The sequence below is a fragment of the Python bivittatus genome, unplaced genomic scaffold, assembly GCF_059951505.1.
Source record: "Python bivittatus isolate LINGU-HERP-01145 unplaced genomic scaffold, Pbiv_v1 ctg000700_np1212, whole genome shotgun sequence".
NCBI lineage: Eukaryota > Metazoa > Chordata > Lepidosauria > Squamata > Pythonidae > Python > Python bivittatus.
Genome location: NW_028277098.1, coordinates 103447263 through 103463812, shown reverse-complemented (window position 1 = coordinate 103463812; position 16550 = coordinate 103447263). Strand labels below are relative to the sequence as shown.

General features: G+C 53.4%; 1 pseudogene; it reads left to right on the top strand.

Annotated features, from left to right (window-relative positions):
* Positions 1–255: 255 nt before the first annotated feature.
* On the top strand, positions 256–14165 carry LOC148214306 (uncharacterized; annotated as a pseudogene).
* Positions 14166–16550: the final 2385 nt, after the last annotated feature.

The window sequence follows — 16550 nt, the reverse complement described above, 5'->3', positions numbered from 1 at the left end:
CAGCGGAGGTCTGGACCCCCCTTGCCTCTTTTAAGTGCTCAAGCCCCTGAATTTTACCCTGAGGACAATTCATATTGAAGGGGCTCCAGAGGACTTTTGTCTTCCCCCGATCCTCTGGTTGAGTTAAATGTCGGGGGGCAACCCTATCATTTTCTCATTGATACAGGCGCAACTTATAGTGTTTTAAATGACAAAAATATCCCTTGCCTGACCACTCCCTCTGCTCCTGTAATTGGTGCAACAGGAGTTATGGAAATGGCACCAATCAGCCAACCCCTTTCAGTTGTTGCCCCCCAGGGACCTCAATTGGATCATTCTTTTTTGCTCATGCCACATTGTCCCATCAATCTTCTTGGTCGGGACCTATTGGGAAAATTAAGAGCTACCATTCAATTCAATGATCAAGGCTTGAGTCTTCACATTCCCCCAGAACAGGCTTATCTTTGCTTTTTATCCAAGCCAAATGAAGCCAGCCCACTTGATAATGCCCAGATTGACCCACGGGTGTGGTATCAAGGGAAACCACGGTTTGCTCGATTTGCCAAGCCCCACATGGCTCACTTGTTCCCTGAGGCACAACCCATCTCGATCAAGCAATATCCTATCAGGCGGGAAGCACGCCTGGGAATTAAAACACTAATTGACCTCTTTTTGGAAAATGGCCTGTTGATTCTTATTCAATCTCATTGGTCAACACCTATTTTCCCGGTCCCCAAGCAAGATGGCTCCTGGAGAATGGTCCACGACCTTAGAGAGGTCAACAAGAGGGTTCAACCGTTGCACCAGGTTGTGGCCAACCCTTACACCTTATTAACTACCTTGTCTAGTGACCAAGTATGGTATACAGTTATTGATCTCAAGGATGCCTTTTCCTGCATTCCTTTGGCTAAGGAGTGCCAGCAATATTTTGCCTTTGAGTGGGAGGATCCCACTACAGGACAGAAATGTCAGCTTTCCTGAGAGCCAGTGGCGATGCTGAGGCGTGTGCAGGCCATGGCGGCCAGCGGGACCGCGGGGGAGAACGGGTCGGGACCAGAGGAAACCACGGCGACCAGCGGCATCCCGTGGCAATACCGGAGCCTGACGGCAGCATTCGGAGAGGAGGAATCCGACCAGCTCCCGCCCCACAGACCCAGTGACTGCGCCATTGAGCTAGAGCCAGGAGCAAAATTGCCCAAGCCAAAAATGTACTCCCTATCGATGAAGGAGATGGGCGCCCTTCGGGAGTTCATAGATAAAAACCTTGCGCGAGGTTTTATCCAACCCACAAAGTCACCTCTAGCGGCCCCGGTACTATTCCGGGAGAAGAAGGATGGCTCGCTCCGTATGTGCGTGGACTACCGGGGGCTGAATACAATCAGCACCGAGTATAACTACCCCCTCCCCTTGATGAAGGACCTGCTGTCGCACCTATCTAAGGGGAGGGTATTCACAAAATTGGACTTGCGCGAGGCGTATTTCAGGGTTAGGATCCGCGCAGGAGATGAATGGAAAACTGCGTTTAATACCCCGCTTGGAAGTTACCAATTTTGCATGATGCCGTTCAGATTAAAAGGGGTCCCGGGGGTGTTTATGCAGCTAATAAACGAGGTGCTGCATGACCTACTCTACCGGGGCGTCCTGGTCTACTTGGACGACATCCTAATCTACACCGAAACCCTGACGGAGCACATGAAACTGGTGCACACAGTGCTTCAGAGACTGTTGAAGGCACAGCTGTACGCGAAACTCTCAAAATGTGAGTTTCACCGGGAGCAGCTAGACTACCTCGGCCACTGTATATCCAGCCGGGGGATCGAGATGGACCCGGTGAAAGTGAAGGATGTCCTGGGCTGGGAAGCGCCGCAGACCTGGAGGCAACTCCAAAGCTTCTTGGGATTTGAGAACTTCTACAGACAGTTCATTCCGAACTTCGCCCAAGTCGCTCTCCCCTAACAGACTTATTAAAGACCAAGGGCAGCGGGAAACCCCCCAAACCCAGCGTGGCGCTCATGTGGACCGCGGAGTGCCAGGAGGCGTTTGAGGACTTGAAACGGCGGTTCACGGCGGAGCCGATCCTCCGCCACCCCGACCCGGACCGGCAATTCATCATCCAAGTGGCCGCGTCGGACGTGGCAACAGGGGCGGTCCTGTTACAGCCCGGTCCGGAGGGGCCCCTCCACCCGTGCACCTACGCCTCCCGCAAATTCACCAAGATGTAGAGAAGGTGGATGGTGTGGGAGAAAGAGGCATATGCAGTCAAGTGGGCCCTAGCCACATGGAGGCATTTATTGGAGGGGGCAACCAAGCCGTTCGAGGTGTGGGCAGACCACAAGTACCTCGAGGCCCTAAAAACCCCGCAGAGGCTATCCCCTAAACAGGCACGTTGGTTCCAATACTTTGGGAGGTTCAACTTCACCCTAAAACACATCCCCGGGGACAGAAATTTCCTGGCAGGCGGGCTGTCTCACATGCCCCAGCACACCAGCCTGTGAGAGGAAATCATGGACTCCATCATCCCCGCCGGCAGGTTGGCTGCAAAGGCTGTCACCCGGAGCCAGACCAAGAGAGAGATGCGGGACATTGCACCTAAGGTAAAGCGGCGGAGCGGGACACCTGTCTCAAGTAGAACCGGGACACACTACCCAGCCAAGGGGACTTGTGGTGACATGAGAGGAAGGTGTATATGCCCGAAGAATGCCGGCGGAGGGTTATGGAAAGAGCCCATGATAGTCGGAGCGCGGGTCACTACAGCTTTGTAAAAATGCTCCATTTAATTCGGCGGCAGTTCTGGTGGCCAACGCTCTGGAAGGACGTGGAAGCATACTCGGGGGGTTGCCCGGTGTGCGCAATGGCGAAGGGGAGCAAGGGCAAGCCCAGGGGGCTACTCCAGCCGGTGGCGAATCCCGAGGGCCCATGGCAGGAGATCACCATGGATTTCATAGTGGAGCTACCGGAGAGCAAGGGCAAGACCGCCATTTGGGCGGTCACGGACTTGTTCTCCAAGCAAGAGCACTTCGTGGCTTGCCGGCAAGTCCCCACGGCAGAAAGGTTGGCGAGGCTGTTCGTGCAGCACATCTCCCAGCTGCACGGTGCACCCTGACGGATAGTCAGCGATCAAGGCGGCAAATTCATTGCGCGGTTCTGGAGGGAGTTCCTGAAGTGGGTAGGAACGCAGCAAGCCCTTTCCTCCGCGGCGCATCCGCAGATGGACGGAGCCACCGAACGCCTTAACAGGGGGCTCGAGCAGTACCTGCGGTGCTACGTGGGGCACCAGCAGGACGATTGGGCGGAGCTACTGCCGTTCGCGGAAGTAGCCTACAACAACGCCGTCCACAAAAGCACCGGCTTCTCCCCATTCAAAGTGGCCACCGGGCGAGATTTTGTCCCCATGCCGGAATTGCCTCAACCGGCATCCCGAATAGACTCTCTGGACTCCTGGTTCGCCCAGATAGACACCACGAGGTAGGCGGTGCGCGCAGCGCTGCAAGGAGCCAAAGTGGAATATAAAAAATACGCCGACCGCAAGAGGCTCCCCGAGTGGCAGTGGAAGGTGGGGGACCAGGTGTATTTATCTACTAAAAACCTGAAGATGCACCAGGCTTCGAAGAAGCTCAGCCCGAGGTTCGTGGGGCCGTTTCCCATCACGGAGATAATCAATCTGGTAACTGTCAGGCTAACGCTGCCCAAAAGCCTCAGAAAAATCCACCCGGTGTTTCAATGCAGCTTATTGAAGCTGCACCAGCCGGGGAACAACTGGCACAAGGCAGAGGAGACACCGGCCCCCATCATGGTTGGCGGGGAGCAGCATTTCGAGGTTAAACAGATACTGGATGCGAGGAGGCACAAGGGACAGATCCAGCTGCTGTGCAATGGAAACATTTCCCCAAGTCCCACAGCGAATGAGTAAGCAAAGCCCACGTAAAAGCGCCGAACCTAGTACCGGACTTTTACGATAGATACCCCGGGAAGCCGAAATAAAAAGGGGGGTCTGTTTTCAGGGGGGCGGTATGTCAGGTTCAGTCGGCACGGTGCTCCTAGGAAAGCTCGCCCGCCGTGCTGAGCTAACTCTGCTGCCTGCTTGCAAGCCGGGGAAAAGAGGAAGTGAAAGCCGCGGCTGATTAAAGGGCCACCTGCACCTAGTCAAACGGGAAACCACAGAGTGGAAGCGTTGAATTTACACTGATAAGCGGCGCGAGCTAACAATGAGCGGAGCCGCGAGCAGTGAAGCTAAGATCACCGCGCAAGCCAGAAACCCCGGTTTTGCACGCAACTGAAAGGACCCCAAGGGAGCCAACCCACGCCGGAGGGGTAGTCGATCAAGGAACAATGGGACTCGGGCTGAACCTGCCATCTGGACAATTAAGGGGGATTATTGGGGCGCTGATAATCTGCGGCCGGTAACGCGATCGCGGGGCGAAAACGCGGGAAGGGGAGAGGTATAAAATGAACAATGTAGATGTGCCAAGCCTGTCCTGGCTTTGTTTGTAACTGTTGCATTACGCTTGAGTAAACCTCTTTTGTGAACCACACGTGTCACGGGAGTTTCTCTTGACGAACGGGGCATACCTTACACAGGGAAGACTGGGGCATGTCCCTGGCTGCTACGAGGCTCCCTGGGGCCCTGCCCAGAAGAGGGGCCGAAGAACTGCAGCCATGACTTCGACTGCGAGGAGGCCAAGAAGTGCTGCTCCAACGGCTGCGGGACGGTCTGCAAGGCGCCCGAGGAAGGTCAGCTGGCCCGGCTGCGGGTGGAGAGACCCTGAGACCCTCCCGTCCCACCCCGCCTCCGCTCCAGGGAGGCCTGGGGTCAGGAGCGCTGGCAGCCACCAGGAGCAGCCTCGGTCCCCCAGAGGAGGCGGCTCCTGCGCTGCTGTGTGGGACTCCTCTGGGCCCAGGGAGGGTCTCTCCCTCGGGGTCTTCTCCTGCAGGGGAGAGTCAGCGCCGCCTCTTTCCCCTCGCCTTTGAAATGCATTTAATTTGCGCCCTGCTACCCATCCATGGTATATTTCTGGGTGTTCCATTTTCCCAAAGAAACGTTTTATCTTAGTAACCTTCGGTGGTTTTTTGATAACTGCGTAGACTGCCCAGAGAGTACGGATGGGCTAGAGGAGCGTATCTACCGATGCGCCAGGCAACCTGTGCTCTTACCCGGCAGACAGAGGCAGAGCAACTGGCCGGGCGTCTGGGCAGACTCTCCAGCCCAGCCTCTGCCCAGAGCGCCATTTCTTGACCTGGTGCCCCAAAGCTTCTGCCGCCGACTGAGCAGCTGAGGGCTGCAGAGTGTCCGTGCCACAGAATTCCGGGAAAGACCATCGTTGGTCAGGGTGGGCTTCCACGCCCCTCCTTTTCCAGAGGGGACCCCCAAGGAAGGCTTCTGAGGAGGAGCAGCGGAGCTCCTGGGTGGGTGGGACACGCGGGTGGCAAGTCTTGGAAAGCGGCAGCTGTCCTCTGCGGGGTGGGGCTCTTCGCGCTTTCACTCTAAGGCTAAAGGGAACCAGCACGGCGTGGCTAATGTTAGAAGGTTGGGAAATTTAGACATTTTTAGATATTTAGACATTTAGCTGTTTAAACATTTACCTTTACCTGCTTGTATAACATGAAGTAAAAGCAGGCCCAGCAATATGCCAATATTCCCTTTCCTGTTGGTATGGTTGACCTCCCAGTGATTGGCTTCACTTGAGATTATCAAAAGGTTGCATTCTTGAGGATGTGACCCTCAACACTTCTCAAAATCTCAAGGATGTGTTAATTGCTCTCATGGTTTGTCTCTTCCTGACTGGAAAGATGGCAATTCATGTAAACAGATAAACTGTCTTGACCTGAGAGTCTCTTCTTGTTCAGATGACCCCTCACAAAGAAAGATAAGCGGTCCTGACCTTGTTTCTTAGGGACGTAAATCAGGACAGCGCCTGGTGGACAATCAGAGTGATAACGGATAGTTTACATATGGCTGCTAACACTCAAGGTGATAGAAATTAGTTTACATACAGAAAGGAAGACCCTTATTCAGCACCAGAGAGAGGGGTCCTTGGTAAGGGAGGAGTATGGATCAAGGTAATTGGCTTTGATTGGATCAGAAAGTCATGACATCTTAACGTAGGTCTGAATGTAACGAAAGGTATATAATGTGCTGCATGGAGGGGGTCCGGCGCGGCCGCTCCCCTAACTGCTTGCTGTCATTGCTTCTGCTCTTGGGTGAAGAATAAATTTCCTAACTTCATGCAATTCGTCAGTGTCTTTACTCCGGGCTCAGAAACGGACCTGAAAAGATAAACCTTTCTTCCAACACCATGTAGGGCTTGAAAGGTGATAACCAACACCTTGAATTGGACCCGGAAGCAAACTGGCACCCAAGGCCGCGAAGTTGGGCTACACCCGCCACGGGGGGCGGGGGCGTGAGGGGGCGCTTGGAGTCCCCTCCCTGGCCGCCCCTTTCCATACTTCCACCCTAAATAATGTGGATTGGGGGAAAGTGCCAGGAGGCGGAAGGGAGCAATTTGCCTCCAAACGCCTTGCGCCCCTTTCCCCATCTTTAAACTCCCCCCCCGAAACGGGCAGAAAATATCACCGCCCAGAGATTGTTGCCAGGTGGACTCCTGCAGCCTTCCAGAGACCCCCACCCATTTCAGCCTTTTGTAGGTGTTAACAGCCTAGGGAAGAGGCAACACCCATTTTTCTTCCGAACAACCCACCAGGTGGGAAACAGTGATGGGGACGAGAAGGACGGGGAACCCACCGGGCACAGACGTGGCAGCACCGCGTCCTCCTTGGCTGGTCTGGAACACCCAAGCAGGGCTGGACGTGGTAGCTGTGGATGGGGGACCACCAAGAGGTCCCAGGTCTGCAGTTCCAAAACTTGCCTGAAGGCCGCCATATTGCTGCCGAAGGAACCTGCACAGATGTGTCCACGACGTCCCCAAAGCGCCCCACACACGTACGCGTATCCCCATTCCTCCCCACTCCAGCCCCAACTTGAGGAGGTCCTGAGCAGGCCAGAGGAGGGCCTCGATGGTCCCAGCGGAGAGTCCTATCTCCCAAGGGAGGGACAGAGGCCGCAGCGGGAAGACCCCAGTTCCGTGGCGAGGGAGATGGAGGCTCACCCCCCCGGTGCTCCTGCCCGTTGAGGCTGCCTCTCGCCCCCCCTGCCTCCTCCCACAGGCCCAGCCTTCCCCCCAGCCCAGCCAAGAGCCCCCCCAAAGGTGCAGTGGCTGTGCGGCCTTCTGGGGCCAAGGCCGCCGTGCGCCTTGCGGTTCCCGAGCAGAGGACGCACGGAAGCCTCTGCAAGACCAATAAAAGGAAGCCGCTTGACCCCAGGAAGGGTCTCCCTCTGGCCTGGCCTTGAGACAGACATGGGTAGGCAGCCCATTTTAACCATGTTTTATCTTTTCTATTTACATATATTGATAAACCATTTTAATCCACGGATTGCTTGCTATTTAGCACAGTTATGGTGGTTTGCACCCACTGCTACAGCCTTGACCGCTGGGTGGCCTCTTGTTCGATAGACGTGGCAGCCGTAGATGAAACTGGGACCATCTGCCTTTCTGTCTAGGGGGGCCGGTCAGTTCAGGTGATGGATGGGACCCCGGTGCCAAGTTACCCGGGAGTGTTTGGTGAAATAAAATATCTCGGATGAACCATGTTACTTCCTGCTGATTGCTCCATCCTCAGCTGGACCGAACGCATGGTTTTCGACTGGGTTATAGTCTGTGCGTTGCTCAGAATTGTGTAAAAGGGGGTCCACCCCAAGCAGGATGCATGGAAGCCTCTGCAAGACCAAGAACAGCGAGGGGGGGCAAAGGGTCAGAAGATGGGGGAGATAACATGCTGAAACGCTTGCAAGAGGGCCCATGACCTGGAAAGCAGGATGTGTGAAATTTAGATATAGGCTTAAAGCAGCTTGCACCCATATAAAAAGGGGAAGAATGTAGATCATTACGACAGGGTGCTGTCCGTTTAAACCGCAGCCTGCAGGGACACGTAAGTAGGAGCCCCAAATACGGATAACTGTAAATAAGAGCAAGGGGCCTTAGAGGAGGGTAGTGGGAGATGTAAACGAAGGCGGGACAAACGGAAGTTGTATTTGGCGAACCTGATCGGTTGTAAACTCCACAGTACCTGACCAATGAGGAACCGGGGAGGGAATTTGGGAAGAATAAAACTTGTAAGCAAACTGTGTTCGGGGCTCCTGCCGCCTTACAGGCTGAAGTCCTTTTGTTCTGGTCCCTTGATAAAAACAACCCTTCATTCTGCACCCCGTGTTTGGATGTCTTTTGGCTTCGGCACCAAGCTCAGACCCGTTTTGTGGCGCAACATTTTGGGGGCTCGTCCGGCATTAACCGCTTGTATCTGCCACCGCCTGGGAGCACTTTGCAGGGGAGGCCTCCAAGTCAGGTGAGTGAGCAGTTGGGAGAGTGTGTGAAAGAGAGATTTCCCTGTGGAGCGCTTGAGACATGCCAGGAGACCCTTTGGGTCTTTGGAAGCACGGAGTGAGTAAGGAGTTGAATTGTGGTTTGAGTGAAAGTGAGAAAACTGCGCGACTCTGAGACTTGGCCCCGGACTGCGTCTCCACGGTCGGTGTCGGACTCAAAGGTCGAAGCCCAAGAAAATCGAGGTGCAGACAATTTCCCTCCCCCTTGAAATCCACGGAGAAGGATATCGGAGTGGTCCAGGAGGCTTCCTCAGGTAAGGGGTCCGCCCTGTGACGTTTGGCAACTCCACCACGGTTCCAGTTTCACAGAATCCAGGCTTTAAATGGACAGCGCCTGCTGGGAGACTGGAGGGGTCCTGCATAAGTTCGGTCTGAGTCTTTAAGTTCTAACAGGTTAGAGGCCAGCGCAGGCTGGGAGACAAGGACTGGACTGTAATCCCGAGTTGAGAGGGAAAAAGAAGGACTCGGACGGGGGGACCAAGGTGAAACTTCAGGGAAGGACAAGGGGTCTGGGGACGGGGTGCGGCTAGTCAGAGGACGCTCTGCAGGAGAGTGGGGAGCGAGGCTCCGTGCGGTCGGGGAAGTCCCGCCGGAATAAGCCGGGCCAGGTACTCTGCCTGGTTGAAATAGTGCGCAAGGGGATGGGCGACAAAACTTCCGGAAGGTCGAGACAGAAGCCCCAGGTGGACAGGACCCTGGGGGTCAAGGGAGTCCGACAGTTGCCCAAGGACACTCTGATAGGTTGTGTTTTGGCAAACTTTGAGGATTTGGGTGGGGGGCTGAAACTGGGACAAAGCGCTGGCCAATTATTGTATGTTGGTATGGCCTCATGAGAAATTAACCAAGCCAGGTATGTTTTGGCCACCGCAGGGGTCGGTGGATATATGTGAAATTGGAAAATGATGAAAAGGTTTGGGAAAAGGAAAGAGGATTACCAAGATACAATGGTTGGGATTGTTTTTAAAATTGGCCAGTAGCCCGATGCTACTGGAGGAGTGTGCATGTGGAATGTTTGTGTGTTGTGAGAAGAAGACTGTGGCTGTGGGGTATATAGAGTTGTGTGTGAAAAACGTTGAAGTAAAAATCCTAGTGCCCCTCCATTGGTTTTCCCAGGGGATCCCAAGAGTTCATCATCTCCTATTTATCCTTAGGAAGAAATGGAGAGTTGGATTGGACTGAAGGGGGCCTCTGGGGATGGGGAAGAAAGTAAAAGACAGGAGGAGACCATCCATATGACACCGGGTCTGAGGACCGAATGAAACTTGAGAAGTAACTTCCCTTGAGGGAAACCTTCGAAGGGGGGCCGGAGGACATTAGGAAGAAGCAGCAGAAACTAGATGGGGGCCCCAGGAAGTCCATTTCTGGGCTAGTGGAAAATATATATATTTTCACCAACCGAGGAGAAAAGGGAAGAAAGAGGAAGTCCAGAAAGCAAGGAGAAGCACCATCCTCTTGGCAACAGGATAAAGGGGGAGGCAGGGGGCATTGCGCAAGAGGCAGGCGAGGAGGTGTAGTTCAGGGAATGAGGGGAGGGCCGGCAGGCCTGACCCAGGGAAGAGAGCGCAGCCTGATGCGCGGGCAGATTGAGCTTGATCGGTGCCACAAGTGCAGGGAGGTAGGACACGGGAAGAATGAGTGTCCCTGGGCCATCACCACGGCCCTGGAGGAAGAAGGTTGGAGGGGCCAAGGAAGGGGAACCCTTGGTGGAAGTTCAAATGGGGAAAAACCTTGTAAACCTTGTAAAAGGTTGTTGGATACAGGAACAAGTAGGTCGGTAGTAAATCGGAAATTAGCCGAGATAGGGTCAGAACATCTGGAAGTGGTGGGGCCGTCAGGGGCGACTGTCCGTGCGCCTTTCCTGCCGCCCCTGGAATGTGAAGTTGGGGAAACCCACCTGACCCATTCATTTTACATGCTAGACTGCCCTATTCCACTTCTGGGGCGGGACATCCTAGCAAAACTGCGGGCCACCCTGACGTTTGGGGAAAGGAGGGTGGTCTTGAAGATGGTGCCGGAGGGATCGTGGCAGCTGATGGCACCGCAAGGTTTTGTAGCCCAGAATCTATACTTTCCAATGAGACAGGCTGTAATGTTAACCAATATGAAACTGAAGGGCATTATTTTAATACACAATTTTATACTCTATATACATATTTCACATAATGTATAGCATACATTTAATAGCGCACTCTATTTCCTATTATGTTTAAAACTTTACCTTGTAACTTGCTGCTTGCTTTTTAAAGAGCACAGCATTCCCCCAGCCCATTTTCCTTTAGAAACAATGATCTGTTAGATGCCTGACTGTCTTTGAATAAACAAGCTGTACATTAGCTTGGTACCAGGCAAAGAAAGTTAAATTTAGATTCACCTCTTTAGGACCCGCCTTTACCCCTCCCCTAGACCGTCCCAAAAATCCCTTGCATGGGCATGAGAGGATGCACGATCTGATTTGAATTGTTTTACCCCTGTATCTTTCTATAAAACCTCTGACGTTTGTTTTGCAAGGCGTGGTTTCAATCAGCAGTCATTGCCACGGTGTTGATTGGGCTCACCCACTTGGTGTATTGGCCAAAATACGTCTGTTTACTTGTAAAGAAGCCTCGTCTCAAGTTTTGTTTGGCTCTCTGAAACTTGGGTGGCAAAGAGTGCCTTACAAAACAAAAAGGGAGGCCAGATTGGGTTCCAGCCGGTGGTAAAGAGGTTCCTAGAATGGGGAGTGATTCGGCCCATTTCTTCCCCATGGATACTCCGGTTCTGCCAGTCAAAAGGGCGGATGGCTCTTTCGGATTTGTGCTGGATCTAAGGGGGGTGAATAAAAGTACCATCACCCTATACGTAGCCGTCCCAAACCCTTGCACCTTATCAGGCCAGATAAATCCTTCAGATGCATACTTCACGGTACTGGATTTGAAGGATCTTCCTTTTGTATCCCTTTGGCAGAGGAGTCCCAGCCAATCTTTGCCTTGGAGTGGAGTGACCCAGGACCTGGGGTCTCCTCTCAGTGCGCGTGGACCCGATTGCCACAGGGGTTCAAGAACAGCCCTACTATATTTGGTCAGTGTTTGGCAGCCGACCTGTATCGGCCCGACTGGGTCCGGGAACACACATTGCTGCAATAGGTGGATGATTTATTGCCGGGGGCACAAACGGAGGAGCAGCGCATACAAGGAACCATAAACCTGCTAAACTGGCTGGCTGACTGTGGGTACAAAGTATCCCCGGAAAGGCGCAAATCGCTCAGAAAGAAGTAAAATATTTGGGGTATGGGATATCGCAGGGGCAACGGACTCTCCCGGCCCCTAGGAGGGAGGCAATTTGTAGATTAACCCCCCCCCCCCGAGAATAGGCGGCAGTTAAGAGGGTTTTTAGGGAATGCGGGCTTTTGCAGAATTTGGATTCCAGAACCCCTTTATGGAGCTTTGAAGGGAAGCGACCGTGACGTCTTTGATTGGACACAGGAATGTCAGAGAGCCTTTGAGCAAGTGAAGCGTGAGCTAATGCAGGCCCCCGCATTGGGGCTGCCTGATCCCTCCAAGCCCTTTGTGCTGTCTGTGCATGAGTGGAAGGGGTCGCCGCCGGGGTGTTAGCCCAGAGGTTGGGATCTTGGAAGAGGCCGGTCGCCTACTTCAGCAAGCAGATTGACGCGGTGGCTTTGGGTTGGCCGGCCTGCTTGCGGGCGGTGGCAGCGACTGCCCTCCTGGTAGAGGAGGCGCAAAAGCTCACTCTAGGGCAGGAGCTGGTAGTGAGAGTGCCACATGGAGTCAGGGAAGAAACGGAGGCAAGGGGGGCCTTCTGGATGACTGGCGGGAGACAAGCTAAATACCAGACTTTGTTATTAGATGCACCAGCCGTGGCTTTGGAAGCGTGCAATCTTTTAAACCCAGCCACGCTGATGCCCCAGATAGATTCAGAACTGCAACATGACTGCGTGGAAGTTATGGATTCGGTGTATGCAAGCAGACCAGACCTGTCCGACGAACCCCTAGAGCAGGGATTCTCAACCTTTCGGAAGCTGCCGCCCCCCTAAGGAGCGGAAAATTTTTCAACGCCTCCCTTGGTGAAAATCCTGTAATTTAGGGTATGGGGAGGGGGGGTAGCTGCACATGGGTAGTTGCGAGTTCGACGGCGAAGGAACAAATCCGAACTTCAAGTACGTGGAACTGTATTGACGACACTTCTTTTTATTAACCGACATCGTTGGCGGCTGCAAAATATGATGAGGGAAAGATAACTATTTCTCAAAATTAATAATTCACGACCACGATAAAGAACTAATAAGCGCACTTACCTAGCCCACTGGCCAAATAAACAATGAAAGTAAATCGAAACTGAGGGAAAAAACCAAAGTGAAGCGAACGAAAAGCAACTCAAGAAACACGGGTCAAATCAAACATTCATATTGAACGGACGCTCAACGCACGCACTGCGATTAATCGCGCGGGAAGACAGCTGACGCACGCGCTGTGGTGGTTGGGGTCGGAGAAGAATCGTAGTGTCGAGTTCTTCAAGGTCAGCCTACCTAGAATACAAACTCGTCTCACCGTTCTTAGAAGCGCGTGAGGGCAGCCGTCGCATAAGTTCGTATTATTGCTGGTACAAATGGTGCAAACCGGATAATCGATTTAATAAATGTTTTGGGGAGTTTTAAAACTAAGTTCGAATGCCAAAACATGCCCACCGCCCCCCTACCGCCCAAAACAAGTTCACCGCCCCTCAGCATCCTCCCACCGCCCCCGTTGAGAACCAATGCCCCAGAGAATGCAGACTGCGAGGGGTTCACAGACAGTAGCAGTCTTGTGCAAGGGGGGCTTCGAAAGGCCGGGTGTTCGGTTGTAACTCCTTGGGAGGTAGTGGAAGCGGGCAGCCTCCCTTGCAACTCCTCTGCACAATTAGCCGAGGTTAAAGCTCTGACAAGGGCTTTATACTTGGGGCGGGGAAAAGGGTTAACATCTACACTGAGAGCAGGTATGCGTTTGGGGATTTGCATGCGCATGGGGCTATTTGGAAGGAAAGGGGGTTGTTAGCAGCCAAAGGGGGCCCGTGGAGAACGGGCCCAGATCTTGGAATTGTTGGAAGCTGTATGTGCCCCACAGGAGGTGGCAGGGATGCACGTGAGGGGCCACTCAAAAGAAGATAGCCCTGTGGCCAGGGGCAACAGAGTGGCTGACAAGGCGGCAAGGGAGGCGGCGCGGGACAGCCCGTAGCACAACAAGCTTGTCCGCTGGCTTCCTGCCATTGGCCACAAGCGATTCCTGTGGCATTGTTGAGGCTCAGAACAGCCCCGAGGAGGCGGAGCAAACTCAGTCCCTCCGAACTCCTGCACGGACGGGCCTACCCGCTCTGCAGGACAGGAGGAGAAGCCATGCATCTGGTGGGAGAAGAGAACCTACACCAATACATAAAGCAGCTCGCTGGGGCTGTGAACTCTCTTTCTCGTTATATGCAGGAAAGCAGGTCAACGGGACTAGACCATCCAGGGCAGCCTTCTGAACCAATGGACTGGGTGCTGGCGAGAGCTCGGAAGCTGAACTCCCCACTCCAAGAGAGGTGGAAGGGCCCGTTCCAGGTCCTGATAACCATGCACACCGCCCTGAAGGTGGAGGGCTTGTCCTCGTGGACCCATCATTCCCGAGTGAAGAGGTGCCTAGCCGCAGAGGTGCTGGAGCAGTGGACCGTGACTCCGAAAGCGCCGGATGCACAGGACCCGGATTTGGGACTAAAGCTTCTTTTCGAGAAGCAGAGAGCCTGAGGAGTGCATGGGAGGGGCGCTGCCCCCTATAATCCAGACCAAGTGTGTCATCGCTGAGGATTGAGAAGACCGTTAGTACGGAGAGCGGGAGGACAGAATCCAGCCCCACCCCTTTGAATATCGCCTGTTCTACAGAAACTGTCCCGGGAAAGAAGAAGGATTCAACTGATGAGAGAGCAAGGGCTGTGGGACCATGGTGTTTGCCTTAGTGGGGGTGACTGGAACCATCATAGCCTGCGTATTTGGACGTTAATTCTTTTGTGGGCAGCTGGTGCCAGAAAAAGAGAAGGTGGAATTGCAAACTAGGAGTGTGGGGGCGTCCAGGTCACCTTGGCGTTGGTTGCCTTTGTCCTACTACCATTGAGATTCCTGGGAAACGTGTTTGGGAAGGATGGGAGGATGAACGAGAAAAACCATGAGGTGGGCTCTCATCTTCTGGGGAATTGTGTTAATGGTGAATGTGGGAATGCTGGGGATTTTGAGTGATGTGGGGGAAATGTGAAGATAAAGATCCCCGGGATGTTTGGAGTCGGGCATCGGTATCTATCAGGGGATAGGCTTGGAGATAATATCTACTTATCAACCAGTAGATATGCGCAGCAGTAAATAACAAGTCAACACAGCTTTAGTCCAACAGACTTGAATTACAATGAGCAAATATAGGCAATAGGCAATGGTCATTAAACAGTCCAGGGTCAAGAATACACTTACGAATCAGTCCGACGTAGCAGCAGTTCAACAGTACTTCTTCTCCAAACGTCCCCCAACAACATTGCTCAGGGAGCAGCCTACTATTATATTTAGGCTATCCAATCACAGCCGTCCTGGCTTCATTCCTTTCCGCCCTTCTTCGCCTGAGATGTGTTTTACTATAATGACACACTCCTTAAAGGAAATTTATGGTAATTACCTTAACAGTATCTCACCACTGAGCCCATCTATCAGGATGTACCTTTGAGCCACTATGGTCCATTGATGGGGCAAGGGACTTGCAGGGGGCAAGCTGTATACCAGGTCACTCTGAAAAAGCAATGGGAACTGGAGCATGCTGGGTCCAAAATATGCATACCGAGGCGACCAAATTTAAAACTGAGGAGGGGTTGCGCTTTCACGAGCGGTTCAATCAGGCCCGAGAGCTTAAGGAGTCACTGGCCAAATTTATACCCACAGCCGGACCTCACTTTAAGCTTAAGCTGCTGCCATGGCAAGACTTCATGCGGCAGCTAAGGGACGGGGATTACTTCACAGAAACCCTGGCAGTGACTCAGGACCTGTTGAACCAGAGTGCCCCTGAGTTGGCACCACGCTGTTGACTTTATATGCCAATGCCCTCCTCCTCCCATCAGGCAACTCCAGTGGCGTGGGTTGGAACCATGGCGAAGTTGGCTTCCAAGGCCAGTGATCGCTACGAGGACCAACGTGCCGATGCAAAGTTATATAAGGGCCTACCTAACAAGATGAAGAAGCTGGGCTTGAGTGCCCTGCCCATTCTTGGTCCAGTGGCTGTTAGGGTGCCACTGCTGGGACAAGCCTCTCTGTGTGTGCGAAGAGAGCAAATAGAAAAAGGAACCGAGGTGGAAACAATAGAGGAGGACAAAAAGTGCCAAATGGAAGTGGCCATAAATGGCTCACTGGGACATGAGGAACTTCAGGTAAACAAGACCTTGCACCTTCTGCGGAAGAAATCATACAAGAAGAAGGTTCTCTTCTCTGCCCGACCACAGGTGAACATAATGGCGGGTGCTGAAAGGGTGGTGAAGGGAATCTGCAGGAAAACCCACAGTGACAGGACCCCGGTTTCCTCCTTGGCTGAAGTCCGATCAGTTGTGGAGATAGCACGGGAGCAGGGGAGGCCACCGCTCCAGCCCTTGACCGGAATGTTCCTGGCTGGGACGTTAAGTGCCTGGTCTGCTGAACAGGGTCTGAAACATGCCTTCTCCATGGACATGGAGGTCTGCCTGGAAAAGGGAGGGCTCTTCTTTCTGTGTGGGGGAAATGCTTACCTATGCTTACCATCCAGTTGGACAGGAACCTGCACATTGGTCCATCTCGTGCCCCAGATAGGGGTCATCCCAGAGGGAGAACCACTACCTGTTCCTCTCCTGGGACATGTACAAAAGAGGGGGCCCGTACTAATTCCTTTGCTGGTGGCACTCAGAATTGGAGCTGGGGTGGGAACCGGAGTAGGAGGAATACCCCACTCCACAATTAAGTTCCAGGAGCTGTCACAGGAGTTTCAAGAGAGCCGGGAGAAAATAGTTGATAGCCTGGTGGAGATCCAGGATCAGTTGGACTCTCTCACAGCGGCGGTGTCGCAGAACAGGAGGGGGCTAGACCTACCAACAGCCGAACACCCTTTTCTCTGACGTGGGGAGCAGACGTGTC